Source organism: Phyllostomus discolor, chromosome 6 (assembly GCF_004126475.2).
Source record: "Phyllostomus discolor isolate MPI-MPIP mPhyDis1 chromosome 6, mPhyDis1.pri.v3, whole genome shotgun sequence".
NCBI classification, from domain to species: domain Eukaryota; kingdom Metazoa; phylum Chordata; class Mammalia; order Chiroptera; family Phyllostomidae; genus Phyllostomus; species Phyllostomus discolor.
In genome coordinates, this window is record NC_040908.2 from 44,969,965 (window position 1) to 44,995,432 (window position 25,468).

General features: G+C 38.9%; 2 long non-coding RNA genes across 5 annotated transcripts; both read left to right on the forward strand.

Annotated features, from left to right (window-relative positions):
* Nucleotides 1–291: 291 nt before the first annotated feature.
* Nucleotides 292–13,438, forward strand: LOC114500125. Of its 4 annotated transcripts, none has more exons than XR_004903711.1 (3): nucleotides 292–2,192; nucleotides 4,616–5,078; nucleotides 8,103–13,438. It is a non-coding gene; the product is annotated as an uncharacterized LOC114500125 (long non-coding RNA). The 4 variants fall into 4 exon arrangements; XR_003684830.2 differs by having other exon boundaries at nucleotides 297–2,192; nucleotides 4,616–4,673; XR_004903710.1 differs by lacking the exon at nucleotides 8,103–13,438 and having other exon boundaries at nucleotides 297–2,192; nucleotides 4,616–4,673; nucleotides 4,985–5,232.
* Nucleotides 13,439–18,646: 5,208 nt separating this feature from the next.
* On the forward strand, nucleotides 18,647–24,043 carry LOC118501119. The gene is made up of 2 exons (XR_004903712.1): nucleotides 18,647–19,141; nucleotides 22,972–24,043. It is a non-coding gene; the product is annotated as an uncharacterized LOC118501119 (long non-coding RNA).
* The last annotated feature ends 1,425 nt before the right edge of the window (nucleotides 24,044–25,468 follow it).

Sequence of the window (25,468 nt, forward strand, 5' to 3'; positions counted from 1 at the left end):
TGTCACGCAGCTTGGAGCCTCATGTACACAGTTGACGTGTTTCTAATTATGGGGCTAAAGCTTGGCTGCAGATACAATTTTGTTTCAAGAATATAATTTTTTGAAGAAAAAACTCAAGAGCCTCCGTAGCCGTCTCCGTTCATTTCTCTGAGAGGATGGATATTTAAGATGAAGTTGTCTTCATCCGCGCAGTTAGGACAGGCTCATTCATGGAGTAACAGGACCGGTACTGAGTCACCTGGGTGCCCATAATCCTACGTTATTATTTTTAGACAGTGTAGAATCGCTGTGAAATTATAATTATTAATTATTTTTAGAATCACTGTGAATTTATGCCTTCAGAAAGTTGGCCTCATTCTCTGAGGCTGAAATAATTTTGATCATAGTTGCTTCTAGCCTAAAATTACTCCTAGTCAGCTTAAGATGCCTCTTGGGGGCAAAAAAAAAAAAAAGAAAAAATACAGTAAACATCTGATAATAGATATAAACAATTAGCCCACTGAAATACTAACCTAAGTTAGACTAAGATGGAACTGCCTAACTATATATGTATAAATACAAACTTTACTTATGACTATTGTTATTATGATGTGGTCATAATTGATATTAAAAATAAAGTGATAGAAAGTATATCAGGTATAAACGATGAAGATCAGAGAACTTTTAATAAAAAAATTAGAATTAGATGAATGGTTCAATGGATGGAAGTTATTTCACCACCTGTTCCGAGGGGAAATTTTATCTGCAAATGTCTTACAACCCAGTAGAGGAGGCATTCTTAAATACGTTGGAGAGCGGTGCCATCGCTCTGATTGGCAGGCAGAGTCTTTCACGCTAGCTGTGACTGGACAGACACACAGTAGTCTCCGGGCCTTCTGGGCCCCAGGGGTGCAGGCCCCTTTCAGGTCCTCAAAATTCACTTTCTGGCAGTCAGAACCCTAAGGGCTCCCACACAGTCCTGTTTTTTTATTGGCTGAATTCTAATATAAAAACGATGTTAAATTTTAGTTGCTGAGCCGGACCTTGTAGACTAGAGATAGTGGCTTCCAATATTTAAGATTTAGTTTCTAAGTTCTCAACCCATGCATACTCAAAATACATTCTATAAAATGCACCTGAAACTGTGAGTGAACTCTGTCCACATGGGAGATGTACACGGAGAAAGAGATTGTTTATAAAAATTTATATGATTTGGACTGAAGTAAATTACAGAGGATCAAAAAATGAAAGTTAGTTGGCAACTTTAAAATGAATAATTTTGGTTAATAAATATAATTCCAAAACAGAAATTTCATGTGTACACCTTAAAAGGCATAAACCTTGCCTCGTATCACATATCCATTAAAGTGACCATGATATGGCATCTTTAATTTGGAAGGTAATTTCAGATTCTTAGCCAAAAAGAGTCTCTCTTGTGCTTTACTTTTCTGGGCTGTACATATATCAGAGATATGTGATCACTGAAACTCTAAAGGATATTTGTTTCTCTTAATAGCATAACAGAAAATTAATGGCGTGGGGGAGGGTGAAGTGACAACTTAACTTGATGCTTGATAGCTGTTTACTTATAAATGTGCGCCCAGATTTCAGTGTCCTGGAAAAGAGAGGGAAAATAAAGAAACCAAAGCATTCATATGGCTTTTAGGGAACTTAAGACACATGGAAGAAAGTGCTTACTTAGAAGGCTATTGAAATATTTACAAAACAAATCATTTACATTTAACGTTTGTATATGTAAAACCTGGAGCGCCCACAAAAAGACGGAATCAACTTTAGCTATAAGAAATATTTTGGCATCAAAATGGTTAATAGTATTATAGCTTCAAAAGAGCCCATTGGCTCACCCTCAAGGATGCCCGGCAGTTGTTGTTAAAGTCATCAGATGAAGCTAGCCTTCTCAGCTAGCCTTTAGATTTGTCTGCTAACAGTAAAAATACTATAATAAATCGGTAACATATGTTGCCAGACAAGGAAAAGTGATACAAATAAAGAGACTAAGAGACCCAAACCAAGTACAATGTGAAAAGAATTTAACTTTCAATCTATTCGTTGGCTAATTACCATTTGAAAAGTAATTTGAAAGTGTTACTGTTATTTGCTTATGTTCTTCCTCATCTTTCTTTTTTTTTTCCTCTTCAGATTGCATTCTTACCCAAATACTCTTCCGAGATTGACTGTTTTGCGGCTTTGGGGTAAGTCCCAGTTTTCCACAACCTTAAGAAAAAAAATGCATAACATAAAAGACGCCAAAAAGACTTATGTGTCCTGATGTGCGGGTTTTGTGAAATACATGGGTTTGTTGGGGGGTTGGGGGGGGCGGGTAACAAAATAAAGAGAAGGGGTTTGTTTCCGCCAGGATCAAGAGTGTGGGAACGTGTGCATTGCAAACGAGGCTCCCATCAGGAAAGCCACCTCTGGGATGGAAATGACAGAGCTCAGAACACACACAATCAATTATTCTCACTAGCATTTAAAATACAGAAAACAAAATCTGCTTTGGAAATTGACTGAATATTTTATTTAGCTTTTTTTTATTGAGACATCTTTTGAAAAATGGCATAATATAAATAGTTTCACAAAGCAACAATATAATCAATCTCTAAACTAGAATATAAATCAAGGATTTCATTAACTGCTGGTAGCCAATTTAAATTGTAGTCTTGTCCATAATGTCTATCTATCTATGTATGTCCAAGTTATATTAAAAACCTTTAAATGGCTTTGTAATATCAGCTACATCTAGCTATTATAATAATTAATGGTACTGTTTTATAAATCAATACATGCATTCTTGATAAATTCATATCCAGTTAATGGTGTAATTTAAATAAAAAATTAATGTAATAAAAGACATACAGAAACGGGCAGGAAATCTTTAAAGGTTAAGAGACAAATTTGTCTAAATTCATTCTTAACCTGTTTTGAAAAAGTTTATATTCCAAATCAGCTGAGATTTACCTTGTTTCTGTAAAATAAATTTTGCTATGTCCACTGGTTTCTAGTATTGAATTTGTAAGATACTTTTTAACTGCTAAGTTTTAATTACATACTTATGTTACTATGGGACATTTTGCTACCATGATACTCTTGCAATTATTGAATATTCTTTAGAAAAATATAACAACACTCTAAAATCCTCAAACCAGTAATTTATTTTTAATACATGAATGAAATGTAAATGCTTTATTTTTATATATCTACAAATGAACTCTTCTGAAAATCACCACAGATATATGTACACATTTTATTTAAGGAGAAAAAGGACTGATTAGTTCAGTGAATTTGCATGTGTAAGAGCCCGGCATTTTTACTGCTTTCACTGAAGGAGCACCCTAGGAATTTTAGAAAGAAAAGCAAAATGCATTGTAAGAGTCCAAAATGTATTTTAACGCTGCACACGGGCGGAGAAACATTGTACAAGGAGATGTGTGCATGTATCATTTTTCTGATTTTAAAAAATACATACCAAAGGCATATTAAGGAAGAATGTGGTTTAGAAAAACAACCGATTGTTGTATGTCATCAGATACAGTTTTCAGTCTTCCCAAATAAAATTTCATTGGGCTTATAGCGTAAGCGTGTCACGAAAAATATCTTTCAGAAGCACACAGACCAGTCGGCCCTGCCACTCTTGGTGACATGGTGCAGAAATGCTACTTTAATCCACCGAGCTTTTTCTGACATTTTTCTCAACATTGCTGAGCCTTATTTAGAGCAGCAAAAGAGACGTGTACAGTTCCCTTTGACACTGATGGGTGTTTCAAAATGTTACAGGAGAGAGAGAGGGAAAAAAGGAAAGATTTGCTGCCAGTCACTTCAGCAACAGAGCTATACGAGCAATCATTATTTGTTAAAAGTTTACATTTCCAATGAAGCTAAATTTCAAGGAAGGCTCATCCTTCTCCAAGAGCTGCTGCTTGGAAGAGGAGGGAAGAAAGGGGCCGTTCCTGACTGCATGTTAAAGTGCACTCCAGCACTGAAACCGTTTAAAATGTATTATGTTTTTAGATGAAACCTACAGCAAAACCACTCCTAAGAGGCTTAATTTAGGTTTTATAGGGGGAACATAAAAAAGACCAGGTTACAGCAACATACTGAAATATGGGGTACATTTTAAATATCTTCATTTAAAAAAACGTATGTTTATTTTCCCTCCTGGGATCACTAACGTGTGTCTCAACAGGGAAAGCCAGGACATGCTACATTCTTAAAAATTATCTGTTAAAAGGATCACATTCCAAGACAGGTTTGAGAATTTTTATTACTCAGATAACCTCTTAATTATGTCACTGCCTTCCACTTGTTAATCAGGGACATTCAACATGGTTAAGCAGAGTGGCCACCTTAAGAAGACTCTGGGATCATTAAGAATTAGAAACTCATTTTATTCCCATCACCCTGTTACTGCGTGTGTGATTTTAGCAGTGCTGAAAATTTATTTACTAGCTTTAAATACAAAACACCTATGAAAAGGTCTAGATGCTTACAACGATGTTAATTACTTCAAACTGTGCAGCTCATGAAAAGCTTTAAGGGACAGATAATTTTACTTTTCCTGTCTCTCCCCTTCTTCCTCCCCCGCCTCTCACACAATTCCTCTTTCAACTGATTTTAGGTTTCTTCTGCAGCCACCAGCACCTAAGACACTCAGGGACTCTTTCGGAGAGCAAGGTGTAAGTGGAGTAAATAAAATCATGTTTTACTGTTGCTTTATCAACCCTCCTAGGTAGTTTCCCTGCCAGCCAACCTGCACTGTTAAGACCCATAAAATTATGCAATAGTGACTTCTTTGGAGGTTCTCTAATCAGATAATGGCCGGTGTTAGGAGGAAAGGGCCCAAGGCAATGGTGCTGGCACTTAACACGGGTTGGTCATTACTTGTCTGGTAGAGACCAATAAACAGCTGATTACTATCCTATAAGGAGCCAATATTTTACATTTATCCTAGTTATTTTTTTCTTGTCTCTTCAACTTCTTATAACAGCAAGTATTTGTCAAGAAGATCTATGAGGAATAACCTCACAGGCCCTTTAAAAATAAGAATCTTCCTAGCATGAAATGATGCCTTTTGTGAAATGGTGAGAATGATTTTGGATTTTATAAGAGCAAAGGTTTGATCACTTTAAAGTCCATTTTATTTTTCAGATGTGGACACTCCTGAACACTATCCTCCACTCTCCTGTCCCCTTCTCTCCTCTATGACAGGTTCACAGGCTGCAGCCAAGGGTTTTTTTTTTTTTTTTTTAAAGCCAAGGGGTTTTAAAATGCAAATATTTATATTCGAGCTCTGGCACTAACAGAGTCATTTTGCTTCCTCTGTTCGCCTGTGATCATTGATGCTTCATACCTGGAACTGTGTTTCCTTTATCTCTTTACACATGGATGTGGTATATACATACAAGGTAATTTATAGAAAGGAACTGCCCATTTGAAATAATAATCCCAAAATTGACCATATATATGTGTGTGTGTGAATATATAGTCAAATACATATACATGTATATACATACTTTTTAAAAAGTATGTATGTACATATATGTGCGTGTGTATGTGTGTGTGTGTGTGTGTATGTATATGTTTTTAAAGCTTAAAGAGTCAGAGGTGCAGGTTTCTACTTTTAAAGAAAACTTGATTGCAACCCCGGGAAATTTGTACATTTTTTAAAAATTTTATTTAAATTGTTGTTGCAGTACTAAATTTGTACATTTTTAAAATCATAATGAATCTGAATGCCTGCATGGGTCAAAAGAAGAAAAAAAGGGATAAAAAGAAGGCAGGAGAGAAAATGATGTGAATTTTACATGTGCTTTAAACTAATGTACTCAACCACGTGTTTAGACTTCTCCTTACAATTTTACTGACTTTCTCTTCATGTCTGAATATAATGTTTAATAGCTAACAGCAAATCCCAAAATCGCGAGCCGAGTGAGGTGTCTTTCCTTCCCTGGGATCCTCATCTTGGAATAGGCAGAGGCATACCAGAGGGACTGGCCCCCAATTTCACAGTCTCATACAAAGCCAGGCACTTCTGGAGCCAAACAAACAAAGGGGGTGTAAGCGATTTCATTTATTTTGATAATCCTCCTCCTGCACAGGAGCATTTTGCTGTCTTTGTCAAAGTGAATGACAACAATTTGGCCAACTCGCTCTGAGCTGCACTCAACAGTGACAGGCAAATTATCAGAGGCCCTGCTCTTCTTATTATCAGAGGAGAAGCCATCAGGGGGACGCACGGAGGATACCTCTCCCTTGTCACTATTTGTCAGTGGGACAAGGGCCACTGCTATGGGTAGCTGACAGGTAATTTCAACAATAACAATTACTCCTATTACTGGTGTCATAAACAATTCACCCAAGGCATGACAATAGCAAAGCTTTATAATTCAATGCCACATAAATAAATGCCATCAGGTAACAAGTAATTTAGCTCCAATCAAGCCTTCACCCCAGAATTAATATTGTTATTGCAAGAAAATGGAAAATTGAAAAAATTCAATATGTTAATGAATTAAGAGAGGTTCAAGGGTTAGACAAGAGGGGCTGAGAGAGGGAAACCAAAATGATTATGGTGTCATACGTGGTGCCACCCTGGGCCCCACATGGCACTGTGATCCCTCTCAGTGAGGCAGGGGCACGGGGGTGGGGGGTGGTTGGTGCTGCCTGAGACGTCAGACCTGGGAAAAATGTGACATGGCCTTTAAAAAGCCACCTCTCTCCAATTTCTGAAGAATATAAGTAGAAATATGAGAATGTGTATGTAATGGAGCATTTCACTGGCTTTTTTTTTCATCTGAAATATTTCATACGAAACAGAGACATGAGTATCAAAGGAACATTTCCAGCTGTTTAAGAAAAACGCATCAGCACCTGCTTCCTTTACATTCAGTCTCATAATAAAACTATGTTAGCAAGCCCATTTTTTATCTGTGGTGAAGGTAAAGCCGAAAATCCTGCTTTGCTCTCCGGCTGCTCACCTTTTCAAAGTGGGCTGGAGGATGGAGCCCACTCCTTCTCTGCCAAACTTCCTGATCACACGAATTTGCAATTTCAGTGTTTGTCCAGGGAGACAGGGTGCCATCACAGGGACGACAGTAAAAGAATTTGAAAATCTCTAATTAGGAGAACTCAGAGCAATTAACGCATGTCAAATTTCACTTCGTCAAGTGCCACTCTAATTTTCCTTCTAAAAATTAATGGATTTTTTTCCTTTTGGTGTGTGTGTGTGTGTGTGTCCCCTTAAGGCAATGTTGATTCAAATCTGCTCAAGATGCAGTGTTGCACAGCTAAGCATCTCCTTGATTACAATCCGCCACACTTCTAACTGCGCTCATTCTCACTGCCACGGATACTTTGTCAACAGTCAAATTACACCACGCTGATAACAATGCATAATGGTGTTTCTTCTCCAAGGCCCCTGGCAGAGGATGGGGTTCATAATGTGTGATGTTTTCTCTTCAGCTGTGTCTAAAGGAAGTTGGTATCACCAGGTCACTGGTCAGACATTAATTTTTTTGAGATTAATTTGTTAATTTCAAGAAAAAGAATGAAAGAATGGTGTATGACAATGCCTCCTTGGGGAAAAAAAATCAGAGGAAGAATGAGGAATTGAGAATATCTGTGGCCAAAGTTTTGCTTAAACACTTTGTTCAGAGACATTTTCAAGAGCACTATTCTTGGTTAAATACCAGATTTTTTTCCTTCTTTACTTATGGCCTATAAACATTGGAAGCCTCTCTTGAACAGACAGTATTTAGATTGTGAGAGAAGTTTGTTTAACTGCCATATTTGCCAGAATCCTCAAAACATCACAGGACACAGAAGATAAATGACTTTTTTTTTAAGGTCAGGATTGTATAATCCAGATAAATGTTGATTCATTTTAACTATTTTTTATCCTTGCTGCTTGTTGAAGATGGGTGAGCCTCAGATATCAGCACATATGGGGAACATTTCTCACTGAAAAATGAAAGAAATGCAGTGATTAGAAGAAAATTTTACATTCAGTCTTTTTAGATTTTTCAGATTTTATGTTACTAAAACCTGATCAGATCGGGAACAAAAATGGGGAAATTGAACAAAATGCTAAACGTATTTCTTTGCAGATCCTTCAGGGGGTGGAGAGCTTCATATGGATCGAAATCCCGGGTTTCTCATCATGTAAGTCTATTTTTGGTTATACGTTTTCTTTCTTTCTTTATTTCTTGTTTATTCTATAAATAACCTAGACTCATGGAATATACACTTCATCTTTTAAATTCACAAACTGAGTTCAGTTTTTCATTCACCAAGAACAAACTCAAAAATCTAAAACTTGATATTTTGAGGTTTGTATTTCCAAATATTAAAAATCCCTTCCTTCCCTGATGGCCCCACCCTGGTTCTTAAGTGGCCTGTTTCAGACAAAAGAAAATAACATCCCCCTTTTGAAGTAGCAAATGTTAGATTCTCCCAAGGCCAACTGGGGACTCACTGGAAGTTTTGCCATTAGATTCATACAAATTGAATTATTTTCATTCTCCCAAACATCGTTCTTCGAACTCCATAAATGTAACAATGCTGGTCTAGAGTTTCATGCATCTTGTTTACAAATAAAGGTATTGTGACAGAAGCCAAGCCCTGTGCACTTCGGAAAAACAAAGCCCTGGAACAATCTCATATTAAAACATTACCAAAGGATTGCAAAGGGAAATTTAAGGGGAGAAAACTTGATTATATAATGCAATCCAGCAGTAATCAATTTTACCTTCAATATCTTGCTTTTGTTTTCAAAATGCTAAATAAACAATACATAATGCATCCCTCATCAGCCAAACCATGGAGGCTCTGTGCTCAAATAACAGGAAACATATTCAATTTTCCTAACAGAAGACAGTTCATTAAGCTGTGCCACATCAAATAAAACTTTAATTTCTCTAGCATCAGAGTCGCAATGAAAGCAATTGAAGAAGATGAGCCATATGGTACTTCTATCAGCAAACACATATTGCTCATTCCCCCAAAGTTTTCTAATTCTGCTCCCCAGACCTGTGTAATATAGATAATGTGCTCCGAGAGCAGCAACCATGAGCTATCTAGTGTACACTTCTAATACTGTATTTAATGGGAAATAATGAATCATAAAAGCCTAGAGAAGACGGCTTTTGCTAACCTAAATCTCAGCTGTAATTTCATTGTTCTGTGCCTAAGATGCTGTTTGCCCTTTTCAAACAACAGCAGTTGAACATAATTATGCTGCTTCAAACCTGGGCTTGAAAAAGCATCCCTAATATAACCAAGTTTCTATTAACTCCTGAAATTCTGAATTTAATGACGCGCCAATGCAGACACTGGGATAACCGAGCATGTGTCATTTTAAAACCCAAATAAGCATTTTCTCCTTCTTCTCTTTGGCCGGGCTGCTCCATGCATTTATGTTCCCTCCTCCAACCCCTTCTGCACCCCACCCCGTCATGCAACAGGAGTGGCATTAAAAATGAGGAGATTTTCTTGTTATTAGCAAATTTGACATTTGCCTGATGAAATGCACATAAAATGTGAAAGCTACACAGTATTCAGAAGAAATGTCTCCACTCCAATCCAAGCTAGCAAGATGAAATAATTTAGGTAAAGGAAATGCAGAGATCCCATACATCTCTACTGCAAAATGCCTGGATGGTATGTATTATCAATGAAAGAGCCAAAAATTGCTGGGCTTTTACAGTGACGGTATTTGACACATGTGCTGTGTATAGTGCTTCCCCTCTCGCCTTAACTGCTTTGATTGTGAATCTAAACATAATACATAGGTTCGAATGCAGCAATTTTTGTGTCATTGGTCCAGCCTGTTTCTGGCAAGATCTTGGGGCTGGAGCTTAATTCCCTTTCAGGAATTATTAAACAATTTCAAAAGTGTTCCTCCCCCTGCCCACAGGTTGATGATTTTAGTTTTTCCATTTTTAAAGCTCATCAAATCCATATTTTACCAACACAATGCTAATTTCAAGACACCATCAAAAACACTACAGATACATATTGAAAACATTTTAATGGTTTTGTTTGTGTTGGCATCATATGAACCAAGGACAATTAAATTAAAAAGAGACTTTTAAAAGTTAGAGATTGGCTTTTTAAAGCTTATTAAAATCAGCATGTTACATGTCTGTCTCTGAATTAGCTCTCTACGCACTTGATTGTAGCTCTCTGCACACCATCATTAAAACTAGTTGTTTGGGTGCTGTTCTCTGTGCTGGTTCAGAGCCTTTCTCAAAGCTAGTTCTTACCAGTTATTAACTTGAAACCTCTTTTCATTGAAATGAAAAAAAAAATCATCCTAGCCCATGAAAGAAACAGTCTCCAAAATGTGAAATAAGCACAGCGAGACAGCAACATTAAACCATGAAAAGACCAACAGGTAAAATAACCCCAGTAACATCTAAAACACACTCAGGGAAAAAAAATCACAACAACAACACAGAAGCAGTCCATTGATTATATTTCATGAATGCCTTAAAACAAATGTTTAAACAGTTTTCTGAAACAGCGCAGAAAACCGGGGCATGCTCCACTGGGCTGCAGTGACAATGGTCTATTGCAATGTAAAACACGCTGGAGGATAAAAAGGTGCTTTTTGTTACCATTTTATCAAAGCTGTTCATCTTCAAGCTGCAGGCAGCATTTTGCTGGAATTGCAGATATTTCTCTGTCCAGGCTCCTTTGTTTGTGCATCTCATTTGCATATATTTATCTCCAGCTGAGGGTGCTTTCTGCTCATTAAGGCCTCCCTTCACATTATTTCATAAGCCAGCTGCTAAGAGGGATTTCACCTGTGGTGACTGAGAAAAGAGGGGTGAAAAACTAAATTCTTCATAAAAAAGGAAATCTTCTGAGTCTCTTCCCCTATAAATGGGCACCATTTGTGTTAAACAGCCTCTTGTCATGATAGATGCCTCCAGAGGTCAGGGGTTAAAGTTGATTTGAAGGTCAGCAGTAAAACAACAGACAAACCAGACGCCAAACTGGTTCCTTAGCTGTCGGTGGGAGCTGTGGTACAAACAGGTCTTGAACCTTTTTCAACCTCTAATAAAACAGGGGATGAATCTGAAGTGGATCAACCAGGCCCCTGAGGCAGCAGCACAGAAAAACACAAATAATATCAATATCAGGCAGCCACAGGAAACAATGGGGCATTTCTCCGTGCTACATGCATGCTGCTATTGTTTCAAGGGCTAGGGAATTAATTCCACTTATTTATTTAAGGCGTGTCAACTCACTGCCTAAACCTGTTTCAGTGTCAAGATGAATAAAACTTTTATGGCTCATAAAATAGAGCCATTCATCTCAATGTTCTTTGTGGTGCGTGTTTTTTTTTTTTTTCTGGCACATTGAGCTAGGCCTCTGCTCCTAAATGGTTACATCTGAACCCACTGTGGCTACAATCCACACCATATTAGAGAAAAAAATTATTTCACTGGCAAATGGATCGAAACAGAAATGACATAGGAAAGCATTTTAGCTGTGATGTAATAGTCCCAAAATTCCTCCTAAATACTCCTCATGCAGTTGCATCTGTTTTGAGCATGCATTATTTACAAAGCAGAAGTTTTGCTATTTTAGAGAAAAGTTCAAAACTGAGAGCAATAAAAAATTAGTTTTCTAGAATGTTATCTATATCATATTGTGTTAGTAATGCAACCTCATTAGGATAGCTCTTTCCCACCCATCATTTTTGCCCAAGGTTTTCCTGTTGTATAGTCAGCTTGCACCCATGTAATAATCAATGTCTTCTTTAGCTCTACTGGTTTGAATTTTATGTTTAGTGTTAAACATAGATGGAAAAGAAAATGCATTTAAATGTATTTTGTATTATAAAGTTTTTCAAAGTTCAGTCACAGAATTAATTTTACTTTTGATTCCCAACTAATGATTTTAATAACAATGTAATATTAATAACAAGTATTTATATTTTATATGAAGTGCCACACACAGTACTAAGCACTTTTCTCTTGCGATTATTAGTGATACTTCAACCCAAGTCACACAAACCCATGCAAAATGGAATGTAATAATAACATTCTTCATTATTCAGGATATACCTTAGTTAAAACAAAAAGTTCCAATCAAACAAATATCATTATAGCAGATGATTTAACAAGTAACTTCATGGGCACATGATTGCCTTATATTGAGCTAAAAGAAACAATTTGATGATATTTCAGAATCTCTGCAATCACAGCTTATATAATGTACATCATAGCTCTTTGCTCTATCACAATGTAAATTGATTTGTGGACAATTCACTTACTATGGTGTCTCAGTTGCTTTGCTTTTGAGCTCTACAATGAATAGTGTAGCTTCTGCTCATGATACTAGATTATTTCTAATTTAGTCCATTGGTAGGTCAGAGCTTTTCCCATGAACTCAAGTAGATTATTTGAGATCAGCCCAAACAGAAGTTGTGCTTCTGCATGTTGCTCGAGCACACAGATGCAGCCCTGAGAGGAGTTCGGTTTATGGGTGCCAAGCACTGCTCAAGACTTAATTGCTCTTCACGTTCCATTTGAACTGCTGCATGTACTGATCTCTTTGCCTAGGGGTGGCCCATTTACCAAGCAACCCTGTTTGAAAATGGAATTGCTTTGGAGTGGGCCACCAGGCCCTGAGAAAAATACTTCAGCTCAAAATTGATTGGGATTTAGTAATCTGAGGCGGCATGTTCTCATTTAAGCGTGGAGCAGGAGATTTTCTCTTCTGTAACCGATTACTGTTTAAAAAATGCAAGTAGTCTTGCTTCATACAAGGAGCTCAACTTGAGGTTGGAGACATTTTCCACCTTATTAAATGTTGTTTATATCCTCCTCTCTGTAAACCGTCTGCCTTCCCAAAGCATTTTATAGCTCCCTCTGTGTCTGACTTACCAATTTTCTTCCGGACCTTCCACATTAAACTTAACCCCACTCTCACCCCCAAACCTAGAACCTCCGAGCAACTAGACGAAAGTAAAAACACAGTTTGCTCTCTGCCAAGTCTGCACCCATGTCTCTCATTTTTCTTCTCCTCTAATCTAATCACTGATTCTTAAGCTTGGCCAAATAGTTAAAAATGTTAAGTGCTAGCAAAGCCTTTTACCTCCCCCTCATATCTGTCTCTGTTTATGGAACGGACCCGGTTTCCTCCTCTTCTCCTTCGGCCCGGAGTCTCCAGGTCAGAACACTGTAAATACACACGGCCCTGGCAGATCCATAAATCTGAGCAAAGGGCAGGCTTATATATTCAGATAAGCACGGTGGGGCAGGGGCCGGGAGGGACAGAGAACCAGCAGAATCTGATGCTCTGCAGCCTCGTTCAGGGAAGAGAACAAAAGAGGCCAAGAACCTTTAGTGGGGAGGGGGAAAAGATTTTTGTCTTAAAACATCCCTCCTAATTTCTGAGGGATGAGGAGGTTGGCACTGCTTCTTCCTTTTTAAAAGAATTTTTATTTTTTTTTTACTTGTTCCACATTGCTTATACTCACATCCTCACTGAACATACTGTCTTGGAGGCAATCAGATAAAACCCTAAATTTTATTTATTTGCAATGTCCTTTTTCACTCTGAAGTATATTTGCTTATGTAGGGTATTCGTGTTTGTGTGTGCGTGTGTGTGTGTGTGATGTGAATTGGAGTCATTTTACCAGAAATTCTTCTGTACTGTAATTTTTCAAAGCCAGTCTTTGACTAAATAACCATGTTATTAGTCACCAGATTGAATCCAAGAAAAATATGTCTGAAGGAGTTAGGAATGACAAAGTGATAAATAAAGGGTTACATATCCTTCAGCATTTAAGGCTTCTATGGTATTCCCAAGTCGGTCTTTTCTGTAGGATTTTTAGAAATCAAAATCACCTGTGACTTCTCAAGACCATCCCTCTCGGGAGATGTGCCCCCTGTGAACACAACTATTGTCCCGATGAAAGGCCCGAGCAAGGTGGCCGTGGCTGAGGGCCTTGAATCTGAGTTACACCTCAGATTCGCCCTAGCCATTGAAGATGCTAGGAAAATGTGACTAGATTTATTTTTATCCAATATTTTATATTTTACTACATGTACATATGCATAACTTTTCTCTATGTTTTCTTTTGGTTAATAGAAAACTTTTCTTTTTTGAATGCTAATTTATGTTTCTCAAAAGAGCTTCTTTTCTTGGGTTGGGAACTTAGTGAAAATTCCATGTAGGTAAGAGAACTGTATGAGAAAACTGACAAGAGAGTAGTAACTGGGCAGCAGCCCGGAGCGTCTTCTACACTGTAGCTTCTCCTTGCACAAATCCTGTAGGTGACAATAGTAGGAATAATTATGACCATTTATTGGGCACTTACATTTGGAAAGCAATGTGTTAGGTGCTTCAGGTATATATTAATTAAAATCCCTACAACAACGTGGCAAATAAAGTTTCAGGGTCTCCATTTATAAGTGAAAAACTCTGGTTTGGAAAGTGAAGAAACTTATTCCACAACATACACCCAAGTCCGGAATTTGCATGTGACTCTGGCCCCCTGACTTGCCTCTCATGGCCTCAGATTCTGTCTTTGGGATGAGGGTCTTGGGTGGAATGGTGTGTATTTAGTGGTGACACGTCTGGGTCGATTTTTCTAGCTCACACCACCTCCCCTGAAGACTGTGCAGTCTTGGCGTGGTTCACAGCTCCCTGGTGTCTTGGTCCGGCTCCCACAGACCTTTGGACCCCATGTCTGAGACTGAATTTCACCCGACCTACTTCTCCTTTGTGATCCATGTACTGATTCCTGGGAGCCCTCTTTACTCTACCCTGTAGTTCAAGCTATAGGCTTTCTAGCTGCCTCGACTCGTAAGTGTCTCTCCTGCCTCACTTCCCATGAGCCAGCCTGGTAGTGTTGTGACATGTGCAGGGAGCATTACAGTCCCACTGCCTGGGTTTACATCTTGGCTTCCCTGTTTATGAGCCATGTGACATTGGACAAATTATTCCTCTGTGCCTTGATTTTCTCACCTGTACCATGGGGTCTAAAGTACCACTTATTCTATAAGGTAGTCTCATTCATATTTTTGGTTTTGCTTAGATGAACTGTTAAAATAGGCTTCAGGCTGGTTTCTCTGTAGCCAGACTCTTCCTTCTGCAACCCAGTCTCCCTGGCTTCCCCAGAGTTATCATTATATAATAATAAACATGATAGTCTCTTGCTTAAAAATGTGTAAGACACCCTATTATCCTCCAATGTACCTATTGAGTAAGGCAAAGTCTTCATAATCTCTTGCCAATTGGCCTTTTCATGGTCATTTTCCATCATGTCCCCCTAAACGATTTGAACTCTGTCAGCAAAAATTATGCATGTGATATTCTTTTATGCCTCCAGACTTTTGCCCATGTGGTGCCTTCTACCATGAATGCACTTTCTTTCTACTTCCATCCAGTGAGGCGCACTTATCTTGCATGGCTCAGTTCAAAGGTCACCTGTTTTGTAGGGCACCATAGACTGAGTCGGTCACGTCTAGAGTGTATCCCTCTGCTTTAGAACCTAACATATGAAATGGTCATTGTCTGCACTGTAAGTATTTGTCTCCCACCAGGCTGTGGACTGCTGTGGGCAGAGAGCATGTATGTTTCAACCTGATGTCTTTTGTTCTAGAGTCTCACATATAGTAGGAGCCGCCTAGATTCAGATTAATGTATAAAATATCATTATTACTCCTAATCAAATGTCTGTAATGCTGTTAACTAGTTAGGTTAACGCTTGTTAGCTTAAGATGATAAAAGACAGTGAACTTGTAGCAAAATTAAATTAAAAACCCAGGTGCAATTATATTGTTCTTACTGTCTCTAAGATTAAGCCACAACACTTTTCCTAGTATTCAATACATGTCACACGTTACACTTTTCTGACACCATAAGAAAATGTGCTAATGGAAATTCTTTAGAACGTTAGAAAGGTTTCTATATTTGCTACAATGTCTCATTAGAAAAGGAGCCAGTTTCTTCCTTATCTGCCCTTGTGCTAAGCATCATACTTCATGGGAGACAGTGTCTTAGAGATTACGAGCACAGGCTCTGAAACCAGGGCGCCTGGGCTGAAGTCCCGGCAATGCCACATGCAAGTTGCGTGCCTGTTGGATACACCTCTCTCCAGGCCTGTTCTCTCCTCTGTGATATGGGCATCATGGTGGCATGCACCACAGAGGGTGGTTGTGAGGATCCAATGAGTTATTAAAGTATCTAAGCACTTAGATGCGTGCCCGACAGAGAGTAGCTGCTCAATGACTGTGCCACATTATTCATATTTACAAGAGAGGGCCTGGAATCTTGGTACAAAGTCAAGAGGAGTTTTGTCATCTGGGAACAGTGGAGAGAGATGGAAAAAGCTCGAAGGTGTGAGAGTTGGCCTGTTCACCTGTGCGGGGACTAGTCATCCATTCAGTTATCATTCCAACACTTAAGCATTTTAGCATTTCATTTCTACACATGAGCTAAATCTTGGAGCAAACCCTAGGTCTAACCTGGCAGTTAAGAGGGTTGGCTCCAGGGTCATCCTGTCTTAGTCCAATTCCCAGTGAAACGGTGTGCTGTCTGTGTGACCTTGGGTGAGTGCTTTCATTTCTGTAAGTTTAAATTTTCTCATCTGGCAAAGGAGGAAAAAAAGAGTATTTTTATTTTCTTCCTGTTGTGAGAGTTAAATGGAAGAGTCTCCGTCACATAGTGAGTGCTTATGTGTTAAATGCAGTTCTCTTGTGAAAGTATTATTGAAATATTTATTCTATGATATCTTTTTATTTGCTTTTTTATGAAACACAATACATCATATCTGTAGAAGAGTATAAAGACATTTATGTAGATTTTAGAAAATAAGGTGAACACCTGTATACTCACCACTGCCGATTTGAAAAATAAAATGTCGCCAGCTCCTCAGAATCCTCTGCCAACCCCCCGAGCACCTCTGTCCCTCTCCAGGAAGGCCCTGCTCTCCTGGACTCTGGATCATCATGTGCTTTCTTTACTTCGTATTTCAGTTCTTATAAATGTACCACTTAACAGTATGTTATTTGGTTGTATCTTTTAGGAACTTTATATGAATGGAATTGTTATTTACCTATCATCTATCTATTTCCTCCCTCCCTCCCTCCCTCCCTTCCTTCCTTCCTTCCTTCCTTCCTTCCTTCCTTCCTTCCTTCCTTCCTTCCTTCCCTCCTTCCTTCTTTCCTTCTTCTTTCTTCCCATGCCTTGCTTTTTGTTTTCAATAGTTGCAATTGGATTGATGTACATTGTTCTAGTTCATTCAGTTTTGCTGCTATGTAGCATTTTATTATATCAGCATACCCAATGTATTTTGTTATTTTTTCTGTTGCTCATCTGGACCATTATTGATTGATTGCTATAACAAACACTGCTGCGTAGAACATTCTTGTACATGTGCCACTCTTGTACATGTACACATGAAAGACTGGAAGACTTTTTAGGAAGTGAAACCAAGGAGTGGCATTGCTCAGTTGTGGAATGTGCTCATATTCTAGTTCACTAGTAATGCTAAGCTCTTTACTAAGTAGCAGCACATGAAAGAAGTTTGACAGATTATTATATACTAATTTTGGGTCCTCGCAAAAATTACTCAGTGGGGTTGTCAGTCCCTAAGATTTCATAGTTTCAATATAAAATTCAAATGATAACCTTCTCTTGGTCTTCACACTCTCTTCTCACATTTACAATGTGGTTCCTTCCCACATTGTACCAAGGAGGGACTGTGGGATGAATAGAATATGGTACAGGTGACGGTATGGTTAAATCACAAAGGTCCTTAGGCTCTGTTTGCAGCAACCTCTCTCTTTCTGTCTCTTTTGGATCTCTCACTCTAAGGGAGGCAGCTGCTGTGTGGTGAGCAGCTCTATGGAGACTCTCACAAGGTGAGGAGGAGAGGCCCCCAGCCCATGGCCAGTAAGGAACTGTGGCTTGCCAACAGCCATTTAAGTGATCTTGGAATGGAGTTTTTCAGCCCCTTGGGTCTCGAGTTGACTGGAGTTTGATACCTTGACTACATAACCTCATGGGAGACCTTGACTCAGAACTGGCTAGCGAGACCACAGCTGGATATCTGACCCACCAAACTGTGTGAGATGATAAAATGATTTTCTTCAGCTAAACTTTGGGGTAATATGTTATGGAGCAGAGATAAATAATACACGTACAAATTTCATTAAAGAGACAAAACTTCTAAGTTACTTTAAGAATTTTTGAAATAAAGCAGAACATTTAAAAATAGACTTGGAAATAGGTAACATAAGAGGTGGGTGTGTTAGCAAATCTAGGTGTTACTTAATTGGTCATGTAAAAAAGATGGTCACCATAAAGATAGGAAACAAATGATAACTTGTGATTCATAACACGTGCCTAGGGTCTTTGAATTTTTTATTTGCACTTGATGTATTCTTATTAGAGTCCTTTAGATGCATGTTATTCTTAATGCAAAACATTAATTATAGCATAATAGCAAAATAACAGAAACCATCTAAATACACAGAAACAAAAGAATAGTTAAATAAGTAATATATCCACTCAATAGACTATTATTTTTTTGAGAAAAGCAATGGCATCCTCCCAACATGGTGTCCCGTGAAAAGGTGAGATACCCTCATGACCAGTGTGAAACCAAACGTTGACTCCGAGGGGGAAGTGAACAATCTCCATTGGGTGTTACAAGATTTTGCTTTTCTTCATCAAATATTTTCTGAACTTCCTAAGTTCTTTCTAATAAATGTGTTATTCCATTTACTTTTTAGAAAGTGCTTTTACCACCTACAGAAGTTATTTTTGATATATTTTTAGTACTACAAATGGATAAGGACCACAGACTTTTACCTTCAAATTGGAAAAAAATCTATTAAATGGACATCAACAACAGAGCATCTGTAAAGGTTCTGGTGGCTGTTCCAGGTTAACTTCCTTCTAAACCATCTTGCTAATTCCATTGACTTCATTTAAACACATGATGTAATCCATTCCTTGTTTTGTTGACATCAGAGATTCTGGAGAGGGAATCAGAGGATGAATTCCTGGAATCTCCAAAGTTTCATGTGAATATAGTTTATATTCTTTAGTTTCTATTCATGAAGTTGAGAGGAGGAAGAATGAGGTAGATGAGATCTCATGGAGGGGCCATGTGGAGGTGAGGGTTGCCTAAGAGCTTTTTAGATTGGGAGGGGCATTTATCCGAGGCAGCAAATGTGGCATAATTGAAAGAAGAGACTAATTAGACTATATGGAGTCTAGAGTTGTTGCTTCAAAATTATAACAGAATTTTTGGGGTACTTTCTGTTATAAAGAGTGCTTTATAATAGAATAGGCATGAATACTTATTTTTGATATCAGTAAAAAACTCTTAAAACTTAATATTTGAATAGACTATAAGTATATTTTGTTTTTTAAAACAAATATAAAAACATCGTTCCCATTAAATTAAACTTGGGAAAGACCTTGAAATAGAATATTTTCTTTGAAAGGACCAAAGTCTTATCAAACAAGGAGAACCACTTCCACATTTTGATGTATATCTTCTGAGATTTATAATCTTTTTATACATTTCCATTGCATCTTGTGTTTCTACTTTTCATGCTTTAGGGTTACTGTGACTTTTCTTCTAGATGGTTGGCTTTGTGAGTAGAGTGGCTGTGTCTCTCTGACTTGCCACCCTTTCCCCAGTCCTTTAGAACATGGTGGGTGCTTAAACACTTGGGGAATGACTAAGTTGTTTGGACAATACAAAGGGAAATGACAAAGACCCATGAGAAGTAAGTGAAGCTTCAAGATTAAGAAGAAAACATCGTGGCTTCTAGGTTTATTTGAACCATCTAATATTGGATCACATTTTCTTTGCAAAACCAAGAACTATTTTAGTTTTATCACGTACAAAACACTGGCCAAAAATATTTCATGCAACAAGAAAAAAAATGTTGCCAGTTATGGCAAGCACTGGAAATTTATAATTTGGTGACTTCATAAAGATCTAATCATTCCAACATCACGTTTCCAAGCATTATTTTATTAAGCACTCCATTTATAGGGAATCTTGTAGCCAGAATTTATTGTTTGTTTAGATGTTTCCAGTGCCCTCATCACTGAGGTCCCTGGTTGCATGTGTAGAAGATTAAGAGATACAATAAACCAAAAAGAAGAGACCGAGCAACACATACTAAATCTAGGCCAAACTAAATAAATATGTCTATTTCTAAGTGCTGGAGTTCAACAAGAACAAAAACAAATTCTTACATATAAAATAAGTAAAATTTCCATGAGAAACATACTTCAGTTTTAATTTGTTCTGAGTTTGTCCAAGTTAAGCAGTTGTTTAATCCATCAGCCAGTAGTCATCATTATTTTCTATCTTCCAATTATATTTTGAAAATACTATGGGCCACAAGTAAGCACAAGCAAGAAGTTCAAAGTAAAATTTCCTAAGGTGTGAATTAAGGACAAAGCATGTGTTTCCAACACAGAACAAATGATTCTAAAATCCCGTTTGAATCTGCTGTTAATAAAGTCAACAGGAATGAAGCACAGCTAGATGCAATTCCTCCTAGTGTCCAGTTAAAAGCCAAATCCCCCAGATTCAACGACGGCGGATTAATTGCTCAATCTCTTTGCACCTCGGTTCCTCACCCATAATGTGGGGACAGCGATAGCGTCCACCTCCTTGGGTTGCTGTGAGGATCGCTTGTGTTAATGAGCGCTAAGTTCTGAGAACAATGATAGGCATAAAGGTGCAATGTAAATTTTATCTGTAATAGTTAAACAGCAAAGCAGAACTCTGGCCTGTTGTTACACATGGGCTCCTCTTTTTCTTTCCAGACAAGAGAACACCGTCGTCCGTCTCTACAGTTTCGGTCTTTCACACTCACTCTTATCTCAGATTCCTCTTTCCGCACAAGAATGCTTCCCTTGCTTGTCTGTTGGCAGAATCTGATCTCTTTTTAGTTAGAATGTTGTAATATGTGAGTGCCAAAAAATGGCTCAAGGCTCATTCCTTTGAATATTAGTGTCTTTGTATTTCCTGACATTCTAGAATTAACCGCAGCACTTGAGAAGACCTTTAGACATCTACAGGAAAATACAAGCAAACTCTTAACATGCTTCTCTTAAAATAAACCTCCTTAAAATTTTTTCCCAGAGTACAGAGGATTGAGTACCTCATATTGCTATTATTTTAAAATGGAAAATAAAGGGAAAATTCTCTGTGTCATGATCAGTGTTGACAGGACTGCGCATAAGAAACTGAATGTAATTTTTTGCCTGGGAGATCTGAAGTGAGAAATCCTTTGCTCGATTTGCTGCCTGTTGCCATCTCTTCTGTGGCAAAGGTCCGTAGTGGACAGAGGTCTCCAGGCACAGCAATGGCCGACACTCTGGCATTCCACCGGCTGGGAGCAGTTGCTTCAGTTCCCAAGCCTCAGCTGCACTGGCTACATTATGTCAGCTGTACAATCATGCCTGCATCGAAGCAGGGACTTGGTCTAGCACCAGTGTGAGGTCCAACCCGACTCTTAGGTCCATGATTCAGCTCACTCATTTCCCTGTGAGAGCGCTGCCCTCTCAGGCCATTTGTAATGCCTTTAGTTTCCAGCATGCCAACAAAGAAATCTCCTGCCGTGGAGCTTCTTCTGGGTGTATTTGCCTTCATATATGGCTCTGGAAAGCCTCTGGAAAAACAACATTCCTGTCTTCCCACCAAGGCTGTCATAATACTCCTAAATGCCATTTGGATCATGACACTTCCCTAACTAACAATCTTTCACTTGCTCACACTTGTGAAAGGGAACATAACAGCATTTGCACGGCATTCATGACCCCTCATGGTGGGCCCCTGGGGTCCACTGTTCCACGGGGACTTGGACTCTGGCCCTAACAAGCTGGATACTTCCCCTTGGTTGCTGTCTTCGCTCTTCCCCGTGCCTTGTTTTTGGGAGGATTACTTTCTCTTTCTCTGCTTGGTAAACCCTTCTGTTTCTATATATTCAACTTGTCTGCTGGGAAGCCTGTCTTGATCCCCTAAGGGAAACTCGATGGCCCTCCTCTGTATCCATGCGAGCCTCGTTTCTCACCACAGCACTGGCTGTGCCACGTTTTGCCTGCCTTTACATGGTCGTGTTGCCCACGGGTCTGGAAGCTTCTGAGGACAGGAAGTTGAGCTCTCGTTTTGGCAATTCCTTCACCCAGCCTCAGAGCCTGTGGATCCAGCATCAACAGACATTTCTTGAATAACTAAATAAAGTCTAAATTTGACAAGATTTCCCATATTAGGGACATCATAAACCTAGAGATTATAATTAGGTTTATAATTCTTTGGTTCCCAAAGAATTTGGAGAGGACAGGCCCAAGTCAGAGAACAATGTGTGATGGTTTGTAAGCGCTAGAAAGGGTGTGAGGTGAGAGGCAGAGGCTACCGAAGCAGAGAAGGACTTCTTCAACAGGTCACACACTCAGATGATTCAGCTTTGCAACTGACGAGGTATGAAAGTCTGCTTTTTGGACTAAGAAGTTCATTAAACTAATAAAAGTCATGAGAGGAGAACTTATTTCAAAGGGACTCAAAATGAACCATGAGTGTGATGGAAAGTGCTTGGAATTTTATCATTACAGTTAATTACTATTTACTTCACACCTACTATCTACTGAGCATTTCCATTATATGCCTTAAATTCATAACCTCCTTTAATTTAACCCCCACAACATCTCTGGGGAGTAGGCAATATTAGCTCTGTTTTGTGAATGAGGAGACTGCGGCTCAGGGAGGTTAGACCACCTGCCTGAGGTCACACAGCTTAGAGCAGACAGCACTGCCTGGGCCCCTCTGAAGGCCACTGGCCACTGTCACATCTTGGGGAAAGATGAGGTCCACTACGAGTGCCCATTTTAAGATGGCCATGGGCAAACTAGAGTACATACTGAGAGGGGTGGCTGATGATGTAGAGGTGATGACTAATCACACCCTCATCTTCTCAGATTGCTGAGGAATAGACAAAGAAGTCAGAATGTTAGAAATCGAAAAGTCAGCTTTTTCAGAGGAAACCTGATCTGTGGTTAAACAGATGTGCGAATCCCAAACCCACAATTGAAACACTACATGTAGCTGCCAGAACCACAGGCTGCCGCCTGGAAGGGGCTGTGTCTCCCCAGTGAGCTTACCATAGAGGAAAAAAGTCACACTCTGAAGGCAAGTGGTTCTGAAGTAGAGGATCCTATGTGAAATTAGCCACCCATGCTCAGTGATGTCCCCTGAACCCATCAATTGGAGAAGCCAGTGTGACTCTAAATCTCCCCAGAGGAAGATGGAGTCAGACAATAATGCCCTTGTTCTTAACACTGGCCAGGTGCTACCTGACATGTCATGAAACCAGATGGGTGTGACAGTTAATTTCATGTGCCAAGTTGGCTAGGCTATGGTGTCCAGCTCCTTAGTGAAACAGCAGTGTAGGTCCTGCTGAAGAGGTATTTTTTCAGATGTGATGAACACTGAGATCAGAAGACTCTGAGTACAGCAGGTCATCCTACGTAATGTGGGTAGGCCTCATCCAATCGTTTGTGGCCTCAAGAACACAGATAGATTTTTTGCAGAAGTTCTCAAGATTGCAACATGAACTCTTAGCTGGTTTTCTAGATTGCCAGCCTGCCTTATAGGTTTCAGATTGCTAGTATCTACAATTTGGGTGAACCAATCGGTCTTTCAGTCTTTCTCTCTCTCTGTTCTGTTTTTCTGCAGAACCGTACTAACACAGCTGGGAATGTTGAGTCTGCCACTGAGAAGTTAGAGTGGTGGCCAAGAAAGCTAGTGTTACGTTCTGATCAGTTCTCATAGGACAACAGTGGCTTATTCCGCGTGTCACATAAGTGTGGACTATTTCCTGATGCTCTGAGCATCTAAAATAGTTTAAATACAGCTGACCGATGGCCCTTGTCCGTGGTGCTATAGAAAATATGCTTAAATGGCTGACTGCTAGGGGTACTTCAAACTTTTTTGAGGACAGTGACATTATCTTATGCTTCTGTTAAATAATTATTTATAATGTAACTTTTTTTACATTTTAGTATTTGTGAGATTCTTTCATGTCTGCTAATTTATTGGTTTTCGCATACTGCTTAGCATACAACTAGGCAATTATGAATTGAGTTAAAAGTGTAATAATGGCAAATGAAGAGCCAAATTTCAACTTTAAATTAATCTGTATTTCTCTATTTTCTTCAAAATGCTTTGTCCCTATGCATTCCTTTTTAAAGTATTAATTTTGTATGACTAGCATACTTGCAATGTCCTATTATTACTTGGTTATTTAATTATAAATTAAAATGCATAACTCACAGGATTTTTGACCAGAACTAAGCAAGAAATTAAAATACAAATGAGAATATAACCTAATTTGTAAATAACATTTCTTCAAAGTTAATTTTCTCATTTTCATAAGAAACACAATTGGAAGGAGAAATGTTAAATTCATCCAAATGAATAAAAGAGTTACTGAAATGTAAAAAGTACTGCTTCTTTAAGTGTTAATGAACACCAGCTTTATCATTTCTCAAGAATAGGATTTTGTTTTTAGTTTTTCTCTTCCAGTAAAAAATTTTACTGCCCCCTGCCTGGCAAAAGGACATGAGCTTGAACCTGAGACTGGAGACCACGTAAATAGCTGATGTGGAAATTTTGAGACAATTCTATCCCGTTTCCCTAGAGTACTCTCCCCTTTTCTCCTTGAGTTATCCTGTCAACATTCTCGGTTTTGCCACCATGTCGTGCTCAGTGGCATCACTCTGCACAGAACAGAGAAGACTTTGTGAAGCCCTGACACCAGTCCCCTGTTCAGATCATCTTGCAGGGCAGAGAACAAGAACCAGAGCAGAATGTATGTGGGAAGGCAGAGGCTGAGAGTATTAACAAGCTTGGTTCTTATAGTTCATGTTGCAGGTGATGCAAGCAAACTCCAACAGAGCACAGAAGTGACAGATGTCATCTTTTTGGAAGAAGGGGTGTTCAGCCATGCAGCATTCCAAAGCATGGAATTGTGGCACAGAACCAAGATGTCCCAAGACAGCTTACAGCAAAGTTTATCCAAGTGTGGTCCCTGGACTCTCATAGAAGCACCAGTGTTGCTTGGGAATTTGTCAGCAATGCACATTCTCAGGTCCCACCCAAGACCGACTGAATTATAATTTCTAGAGATGGGGCCCCAAAACCTATTTAACAAGCCTTCAGGGGATTCCAGTGCACATTCTAGTTCGACAACTTCTACTTTATAGCACTTTGGCTCCTCACAAACCCAGATGCATGAACATTTGGGGTTTTTGAAATAAGATGAAAATCACATTTTCATGGAGTATTTCCTTGATAAAGAAGGCTCTGTCATATCAAAACACAGATAGTGGGTGTGTGCCCATGTGGTGTTTGGAGATAGAAGTGGTAAGTGGAAGGCCCAATACAGAGCTCTCTGGGCTCCTGATCGTAGTAACC